This window comes from Sorex araneus, chromosome X, assembly GCF_027595985.1.
Source record: "Sorex araneus isolate mSorAra2 chromosome X, mSorAra2.pri, whole genome shotgun sequence".
Lineage (NCBI taxonomy): Eukaryota > Metazoa > Chordata > Mammalia > Eulipotyphla > Soricidae > Sorex > Sorex araneus.
The window spans coordinates 115823462-115831801 of NC_073313.1; the positions used below are offsets into that span (position 1 = coordinate 115823462).

The 8340-nt window shown below is 41.6% G+C and overlaps 1 non-coding gene across 1 annotated transcript; it reads left to right on the forward strand.

The window, feature by feature from the left end:
• Positions 1 to 7706: 7706 nt before the first annotated feature.
• Positions 7707 to 7872, forward strand: LOC129400247 (U1 spliceosomal RNA). Its single transcript, XR_008627557.1, has one exon. It is a non-coding gene; the product is annotated as a U1 spliceosomal RNA (small nuclear RNA).
• The last annotated feature ends 468 nt before the right edge of the window (positions 7873 to 8340 follow it).

Consider the following 8340-nt stretch of genomic DNA (forward strand, 5'->3'; position numbering starts at 1 on the left):
TCTGTGCTATTTGAAACACAAATAGAAACAACAAATTGAAACAACAGTCAGAATCTAGAAACCACCCAAGTGCCCGAGAACAGATGACAGAATAAAGAAGCTATGGTGTACAATGAAATACACTGTGGCTGTTAGGAAAAATGAAGTCATAAAGCTTGCTTCTAAATGTATGCATATGGAGAGTATAATATTGAGTGAAATGAGTCAGAAGGATAGGGACATAGAATGATTGCAGTAATTTTTGAGATATAAAAAACATAACACGAGAATAAAAAGAAAATACAATAGAAATGAGAGCCAGGTGTTCTAGCCCATGGTAGAAAGCTTCCCAGAAGTGGGGAGGTGGGAGTGCAGTTAGGAGAGAGAAAGGAACACCATGACAATTACGGTTGGAAATGATCACTCTGTACAAAAATTATAGTGCTGAAAGGAGGTAAGTAAAGTACCTTTCAATAACAGTATTGCAAACCAGTGTCTTAAATGAAAAAGAGGGAGGGGAAGGGAAAGAGACAGAGAGAGGGATGGAAGGAAAGGGAAGAGAGAATAAAAGTGTTTGCCAGAGAGACAGACTGGGGTGGAGAGTGGGAGGAAAAATAGGGACACTAGTGGTGGAGAACCTACAGTGATGAAGGGATGGGCTATGGAACATTGTGTGACTGAAACTCAATTATGAACAACTTTGTAACTGTATCTCACAGTGATTCAATTAAAAAAAATGAAAAAAATGGATTTCATATCTGAATATTTTCTTCAGAGAGGACTGTACCTCTTTGATTGGTCTTCATCATGTCAAATGATATGTTTTAAACCTAAATAGTTATTAAAGGCATCACAATCTAAATAAATAAATAAATAACTTGACTACTATGTTTTATAATAATTCAACTTAGCCAATGTTTTTAGGATCCCATGTTTCATACTAGACATTCTCATGGGCATTGTAAGGTGAAAAATAAATAGAAACCATCTTGCACTAATGGAAATGACTTCCTAATGGGATAAAAGTCTATGAGAACACCAAAACGATGCTTCCTCAGACCAATTTTTACTCCGTTATGCTGATAAGTATTCTATTTGTCACATACAGTGGTTATTTTACCTAGAACCTTACCTAACTTAAGGTTATTAGAAAATAATCATTTTTTCATCTCATCTTTTTTATTGACTACCAAATTTAACTTGAGACTAATATTATGTCTTTCAAAATATTCTACATTTTGGGCGATATAGCAAATGGTGAGAATAAATTATTAATTACTCAAAGTATATTTGATTGTAAATCTGAATTGGTATTCTGGTGTAATGAGAATCTTCATCTTGTTACTTGTCACTTGTCATCCCCTTGATCCTCGATTTGCTCGAGCAGGTGCCAGTAACATCTTCATTCGTCCCTGTCGTGTGCTAGTGTAGCCCAATTGTATCTGTTTACTACAGGAACACAAACAGCCTCAAATTGTGCGTTCAGGGTTTTGACCAAGAAGACTGACCATATCTCAAATGGGCAGCCACGAGGTCTTTTGACATCTCGTGGAATCCAGTTGGTAAGAGCTCTAGTCCAGCAGTCGTCACTAAATCACATTAAGTGTCCAGCCCATCTGGTTTTTGGCAAAGGAGACAGCGTCCCTGATTCTTGATCATCGACGGAGGTCGAACTCCAGATTCCTTCTCTCACTTGAATGGAACATGATACTCCAAGCATAGCTCTTTTAATTCCTTTTTAGGATACCCGAATAGCGTTCTCATCCAGTTTGCATAGGGCCTAGGTCTCTGAGACATATATTAGTGCAGGAAGAACAGTGGAGTCGAAAAGATGTGCCCGGAGCCAGAGGTTCTTTGTCCTCTTACCCACTTCTTCGACACTCTTTATTTTTTTGCTTTTTGGGTCTCACCCAGCAATGCTCAGGGGTTACTCCTGGCTTTGCACTCAGGAATTGCTCCTAGCAGTGCTTGGGGAACCATATGGGATGCCGGGGATCGAACCCGGGTCGGCCACGTGTAAGGCAAACGCCCTACCCGCTGTGCTATCACTACGGCCCGACACTCTTTTTTTTCTTAATTGAATCACCATGTGGAAAATTACAATGCTTTCAGGCTTAAGTCTCAGTTATACAATGCTGAAACAACCATCCCTTCACCAGTGCCCATATTCCACCACCAAAAAAAAAAAAAAGTATACCTCCCATCCCTCCCACCCTCATCCCTTCCCTGCCCCCGCCTGGGTAACTGATAAATTTCACTTTAATTTCTCTTTACTTTGGTTACATACAACATTTCAACAAAAATCTCACTATTATTGTTAGGAGTTCCCCATTAGAGTCAGACCTTTGGTGAAGAGATATGAGGTCACGCGGCCGCAATTGAGGTCGTGTGGCCACAATTGCAGCCCTGCAGTTTTGGATTTCTGTATTTTAGCAACTAAGTCCAGGGAAATTTCTTCCAGAAATTGTATCATTGCAAGCTTGTATCTCTCATTACTGGTCCTCATAATACGGCGGTCGCCACGCCCTTCCCCTCACACAGCAAGGAAAAGGCAAGAGAGAGAAAAACCTTTCCCCTCCTGAGCAGGCATGGGGCCGCGGCTTAGTTCTCAGTCTGGAGACATTCTGCAAGGAGCTGCCGGTATCAAAAGTAGTTTAGCTGGCCTCTGGAATCATGCTCCTGCAGCTGCAGTGGGGCCACACACATGCGGCCCCCGGGATCACATCTCGCCGGCCTCTTCGACACTCTTGAAGGCATTCCATGCTGTTCTCTTCCTCCTGTGCAGTTCTGGCGCCAAGTCATTCCTCATGTTGAATTCTTGACTCAGGTACACACAGTTGCTGGGTTTGGAGATGCTCATTCCACTGAGAGCAAATGGAATGTCAGGGACTGCAAAAAACTAAGGCTCGCCGAGGGGTGTGTGCAATCTCGGGCTCTCTGGGCGACTGTCTCACCACCCGCATTTGGTGCTCTGGAACCGCTGTGTATGGGCTGGATCGGGATGGCCATTGGCCAAGGACAGGCAAAGGAATAACGAGGACCAAGCTGGTTGTTGATTAGTTACCGTTTATTCAATCTTCCATCTTTCTCATCTCCCGCACTCCCAGCTCTGTCCTCTCTCTGGATCTACTGCCGCCTCTCTCCCATCTCTGTCCTCCCTTTCTCCTCTCTTGCCCTTGCCCCTAGGTTACACACTGCCAGGTCCTGTGTCCATACAAAAAGGACATTGCTCTGAATAATCTATGCAAAGGACTCAAGGAGAAGAGAAAAACAATATTTACAAGTCAACAGAACACTAAGAAAAAAGCTACAAATAAACAAAGAGGAGTGGGAGCACTGTAACAGGAGTAACCAAATAAACCTAAACTACCTGAGGCTATGTAATCCTACAAGGGACTAGTTCGTTTTTCATGAACATTATTTGGGTGAGATTCAGCTGCAGCCTGACCTTTTCATACTCACGGTCAAAGTCAGCCAGCATCTGTGCCGCTTGGCTAATGTTTGGTGTTATTACAACAATGTCATTAGTGAAGAAGAGGTGGTGTAGCTGCCGACCATCTACTTTCACTCCCATTCCTTCCCATTCCAGTCATTGCATGATGTTCTCGAGAGTTTCAGTGAAATGGTATCACCCTGCCGAACCCCTCTCTTTATATCAATTATTACTTCCTTGTAGAATGGTGAGAACCTGGTGGTGAATCTGTAATACAGCTTGAGGAGGATCTTGATGTACTGAGTTTGAATTCCCTGTTTGTGTAGGGCTTCTATTACCACTTCAGTCTCAACAGAATCGAAGGCCTTCTTTAAGTCGATGAACGTTAGACAGAGCGTCATCTTGAACTCTCATGAAACTTCAGTGACCTTGGTCACTATGTAGATATGATCAACTGTGCTTAATCCTTTGAGAACCCAGCTTGCTTGCATGGTTGTCCTTTGTCTAGTGTTCTGCCTATTCTATTCAGGATGACTCAAATGAACAACTGGTAGATAACGAACAACAGGTAGATTGGGCGATAGTTGCTGATGTCGTGGATGTCTCCCTTCTTGTACAACAGAATGGTCCTGCTGATTTTCCATTGGGATGGAATAATCTTGCATTCGGACAGGTAGTGTGTGAAGTGTCAAGCCAGTGTATTGACGAGTATTGGCGGCAGATTCTTCAGGTGTTCGGGTCTGACCTTGTCTAGACAGGTGCTGTATGCGTCATTACTGACCAAATGGCGTGTCGGATTTTGGAAGGAAGGATGTTGGGAACGACATATCTATCCTGCGAAATTTGGTATGTGGGCAGGTGTACGTGGCTGTCAAAGAGATCCTAGTAGAAGTCATGACTAATCCTCTTGGTTGCCCTTCTGGAAGATGTGATAGATCCATCAGGACATTGGACAGCAGTTATCTTGGTCTTGTATTTGGCAAAGGACAGGCGAGCATTGCGAATACTTTCCCTAGCTTCTGCCGCATCAGTCAAGACTACTGCTCTTCTCTCTTTGAGGTCTTCCTTTATCGCTTTCTCCACAGCTTTGTGAGCTCGGAACTTAGCTTGTGATTGCCTGAGGCTCGCTCCAGACCACGAGGCAAATGAGCTTGAGAGTTTCTGAAGACAAGTGTCTTTTTCTGGCTTTCTCTCTCTTGGCATTCCTCGCACAATCCTGGATGTGATGAACCAGTCGATCATATTCCTCGTCGATGTTGTCAAGGACAGCATCTTCTCACATTGCTGCAATAGTGCCAAAGAGCTCCCAGTTGGTGGTCATTCTGGGAGTTCTCTTCTTAAACTTAAACTTTGCAGTCCTTTGTCCTCACTCTGTGAAGTAGAATTTTGCATGAAGGAGATGTGTTCCAATCCCGTTTGGGATTTTGGGACAACAGCGACATTGGTCAGGCAAAATCATTAATTGAATATGATGTGGTCAACTTCATTGTGGAACTCTCTACCAGGAGTCTCCCCTGTCCAACGTTTAGATTCGGCCTTCTGGAACTGTGAATTACCATGGATGGTCTTAGTCAACATGATGAACTCAGACAGTCTCTCACCCTGTTCGTTCCATTCTAGGCCATATGTCCCAATCTGGAGTTCTTTGGGTCATTTTCTCGGTCCTATCTTGGCATTCAAGTCACTTACAATGATCTTGTAGAAGGTGTTGTCTTTATAGAACTTCTCCAGCTCCATGTAGAATTTCTCAATTTCTTCTTCATCATAGTTGGATGTTGGTGCTTAGATGATGAAGATAGAAACTGAGCCACATCAATTCAAGCATAATCATCAGATTCGGGTTGTTAGGCACTCAAATGAATCAATGCTCATGGCCAAGTTCGTGTTGACAAGGACACCGACACCACCGACGCCTCTATTGTCACATGTTCCGAGGAAGAGTTCTTCTCCAGTGTTGAAAATGGCATGATGTGATTGGTGCCTTCTGGTCTAGGTCAGACCAATGATGTCATACTTTATCTTCTGCACTTGCACCATCATGTCTTTGATGGATGCTTCCAACACCAGCACACTTGTGTTGAAACTGCAGATAATCATTTTAGTCCCTCTTCGTTTTGGCAGTCTAGTTTGTCCCTGAGATTTTATCAGTGTCTCCATGCTCATCCTTCTTAATGCTGCCATATTGGGGGCTCTTTCAGTGTCAGGCCCATTGTTGTTACTGTTTTTGGTATCTCAAATACACCATGGGTAGCTTGAAAAACACATAATTTATGCTAAAAATTAATTAATTTATTAATATTGGAAATGATGCAAACATTTGAAAAAGTTTCAGTGTTAGTCCTAACTGTGGTAAATATCAAAGACTTTAAACCACATTAACAAAGTCTTTCAGTGACCTCAATTACTTCTAATTCTGAGGTTTCTTGAGGCTAAAATATTTGAGTATTAACTTCACTAACTGATACAAACTAAATACCTTCTGAAGTTCAGTCCTTAAGGTACTGTTACTGATATTGTGGTCATGTCTTGATATACTCACTGAAGAGACAGTAATATATAGAGAATTCTTAGTAATTTTTTAAATGGGAGGTATCTGTTCCTGGTAGAGCTGGACTGGCACAGCCAGGATGCCCAGGAGCCAGCAGAGTCACACCCATGGGTGCTCCTGGTGAGGAGCAGTGCCAGAGATTGAACTCAGGGCCTTCCAGATGTCAGGTAAGTGGAACTGCCAGTAAAACTATGTCTTTTAATAAGATGGAGATCAAGTATACTCCTAATGAATCATGTGCCTGTTAGCAATTTGAAGAACTGTGGGCTAAATTGTATAGAAAATGTGTCTTAGAAGAAGAGTGGCTTTGCAGAAAACAGGTAAAAGTTTCTGTCTACAAAGACAAACTTCTCACTCTAGCTAATAACCTCTCACACTGGCCTCTAATCCTATTTCGACTTTAGAATCACAAGGATGATTTTGGAGAACAGAGCTATAGTACAGAGGACAGGGTGTTTGCATTGCTTGTGGTCATCCTTTGTTTGATCTCTGGCACCCAATATGCTTGCCAGGAGTGATCCCTGAGCACAGAGCCAGGAGCAAACCCTGAGCACAGCTGGGTGCAGCTGAAAAAGAAAACCCACGTAAACAAACAAATAGAATCATATGGGGGATGTTATAAAATCTGCAAATTATCAATTAAAATAAGTACTTTTTGTGGAGAAATATTTGATAATATCCATAGAATTTAAAAAATTCTTATACAATTCAGTTGAAAAGCCATTTTTGTAAGAATTTACACTATCTAGAAATTTGCATCATTATAGTAGCAAAAAATGAACTATGATTGGTCAAAAACAAGACATGCACTTTAGCCCCTATACGATCTCTCTGGTCTCTTTCCCCTATTTTTTTGCTCTACAAAGTTAGTATGATTAGTTTATTACTCTGTAATAAAATGACACATATGCACATATTTTATGAAATGTACATGAGTTGTTTTCATTAGAAACACAAGATACAGATAACAGAATGTTCACCTATGTGGTGACAATGATTTCTTCAAGATTGGGAAATAGAAGGGAGGAACGAAGAAGATTGTTTCTTCTTGTACACCATATTTGTTTGTATGTCCTGAATTTAGAATCATATTTAGGCACTGACTACTATAAGAAAATACCCAGCATGTAAACTTTATGCTTTAGTAAGTTGAACATGGACTCAGAAATGTATGTGTAGACTTAGTGATCCCTTCTCTTTCCAAGCTACCAATGATGGTTGAAGGAATCGCTCAAGATGGGAGATATGTGCTGAAAGTAGATAAAGGACCAAACATGATGGCCTCTCATTATCTGCATTGTAAATCATAATGGCCAAAAGTAGATAGAGAGTAATAAGGAAATTGTCTGCTATAGATGCAGGGATTGCAGTGCGGTGGGGGTGATGGGAGGGATGCTGGGGACATTGGTGGTGGAAAATGTACACTGGTAAAGGGATGGGTGTTCGATCATTGTATGACTGAAACTCAATCATTAAAGTGTTGTGACTGTATCTCACGATAATTCCACTTAAAAATTTTTTTTTGCTTTTTTGAGCTACACCCAGAGATGCTCAGGGGTTACTCCTGGCTTTGCACTCAGGAATTACTCCTGGCGGTGCTTGGGGGACCATACGGGATGCCAGGGATCGAATCAGGGTCGGCTGCGTGCAAGGCAAATGTCCTACCCGCTGTGCTATTGCTCCGGCACCCGCATTTTAAAATTATTTTAAAGATTTGCATTTAAAAAAAAAGAAAGAAATGTATGTATACTTAATCTGGCAGGGGAGATACCAGGATCACGAAGGTGTTTTTCCCAGGGCAAGGCTTGTCCACTGCATGCCACATGGGCTGACTCCTGCAATTTAACTCAAACGTGGGAAGCTTGACTGCATAATTTGCTGTAGTGGGGGACTGCGTTCATGCCCTTCCCTGTTCCCTGGAAAAACATGTCTATTTGGGGTAAAATACGAGCTCCTAGGTGATTGTGAGGAGCTGTGTTTGGTAAGCACTAACCAAATTAACAGACACTCAGAATTTTTGTCCTCCTGCTGAAATTATTGTGGAAAATAAAAGAGTATGTGCAGGTTCTTCTTTTTTGCCTCTGCTGATGGGAACACCCATCTCTGCAATAAAGTAAGGATGGTAAACCTAACCTGATTTGAAAACAGGGACTGCTAAAGGGTTGAAAGTCATCATCAAATGTTCTGTATTTAAAATTGTGATTTGGTGCCAAGTATTTTACTCAGTAGTAAAATACTAGCTTTATGTGTATGAGGCCCTATGTTTGATCCATAATATAACAAAATAATACTAATATAGTACTAATTTTGAATGGGAATGGGGTAGGATGTGAGCCAGAAATAAAGCACTTGACTTGCAATTGTGAGGCTCTCAGTTAAA